This window comes from Parambassis ranga, chromosome 17 (assembly GCF_900634625.1).
Source record: "Parambassis ranga chromosome 17, fParRan2.1, whole genome shotgun sequence".
Taxonomy (NCBI): Eukaryota; Metazoa; Chordata; class Actinopteri; family Ambassidae; genus Parambassis; species Parambassis ranga.
Genome location: NC_041037.1, coordinates 17,853,216 through 17,854,730, shown reverse-complemented (window position 1 = coordinate 17,854,730; position 1,515 = coordinate 17,853,216). Strand labels below are relative to the sequence as shown.

Sequence of the window (1,515 nt, the reverse complement as noted above, 5' to 3'; positions counted from 1 at the left end):
TAGCCAGATTTTAGCAAACCCAGCTCAATCCACCTCTGTGAGGTGGATCTATCTAATCCAGCTTTAACTGGATTTTTGTGCTGTTCTGATTGATTACACAAGACTGAACGGGGTCTGAATGTACTCATGTACAAATGCAAGAGGATTATAATCCTGACATAAACTGTGTGCAGAATATGAGACTCACCCTGGATGAACCTGGTCACCAGCAGGTCCAGGTTGTCCTCTCCTGTCACAGTCTGAAGTTTCCTAAACATGTCCTCCAGAACGTCCAGAGACACGTCCTGTGAGTCCCCCCTCCTCTGCTCCTTCAGCTCTGACACTGAGAAACACAAAACACATCAGATTCACATCAGTGAGGCACCAGTCTCATCTTCATCAGCAGGGTTAGCATTAGCATCACAATGTTATGTTTATCATTCATGTTTATCATTCATTATTCTCTTTAGTCTTAGTGCCTGTATTCACAATGACACAAGGACACACAAATGTGTAACTGTATTGTATGTGCAACATTATTGCCTGCTACATGAATTCTACTGAGAAACACATGTTGTTTGTACTTTTGTCCTTTTCCGCTGTGGCTTTTTGCATTGATGAAAAATGAATGATACAATTATTGGAACTGTTAGCACTGCTAAAACTTTAGACACATTAGCTACAACATCATGCGGGCCGCCTGCCTCTTACATTGCCTGGTTCCCATTTTGTGGTCGCTCCTCTCGCTGCCCTTGACGCTCATGAAGTTCTTCAGGCTGCTCTGCTGTGCAATAACCCGCTCCAGTTCCTTCATCTCAGCGTTAAAGTGAGCGTGTTCCTTCTCCGCTGTCTCCCTCAGCACGGTCAGCTTGGACTGAGCCTCCACCCTTATGTATACCAGTTCCAGATATGAGCTGCAACATCTCAGAGGTTTCCTTCCATTTAACACAACTGGCTGTCTCAGGAGCTCACCTTTCTTCGTTAGCAGCGCTGATCTGGTTGGTAACTTCTGCGTTCTTCTTGTGGAGTTCCTGCAGTTCCTGCGATACAAATATATCTGCTAATAAAGTGTTGAAGGAGAAATCAACAATGTGCCCATGGTGATGATATGATAAGAGTTGTAACCTTGTTCAGCTTGTTGTGTTGCTGCTGGAAATGGTGACGCTCATTAAGAAGACTCTGCAGCTTCTCCTTCAGATGGCTGTTTTTTGCTAACTGCTCATTGAGTTTAGTGGTGGCCTGGACAGAGATGAACATAAAGTAAACAACAGAATGGCTTTGTTTTGTTTGTTTATGCTGTAGCAATGAGTTTGATGACTCACTCTGTGCAGCTCTCCTTCCACAGATTTCTGAGTGCTCTGTACCTCTGACCTAACACAGAGACTGACAGCTCCTCTTCTCGCTTCCATCATCTCGGACTCCAGGTTTGAAATCTGCCCGCATTAAAGTCAAAAGTAAAAAATATGAATCAACATGAAATGATGAAATACATACACGATATACAGTCAGACCTTTCTCTGCAAGTCCTTTTGTTTT

The 1,515-nt window shown here is 43.6% G+C and overlaps 1 long non-coding RNA gene across 1 annotated transcript; it reads right to left on the bottom strand.

The window, feature by feature from the left end:
* Nucleotides 1-272: 272 nt before the first annotated feature.
* LOC114450258 (uncharacterized) lies at nt 273-1,014 on the bottom strand. The gene is made up of 3 exons (XR_003672066.1): nt 952-1,014; nt 691-866; nt 273-322 (listed from the first exon to the last, which is right to left on the bottom strand). It is a non-coding gene; the product is annotated as an uncharacterized LOC114450258 (long non-coding RNA).
* Nucleotides 1,015-1,515: the final 501 nt, after the last annotated feature.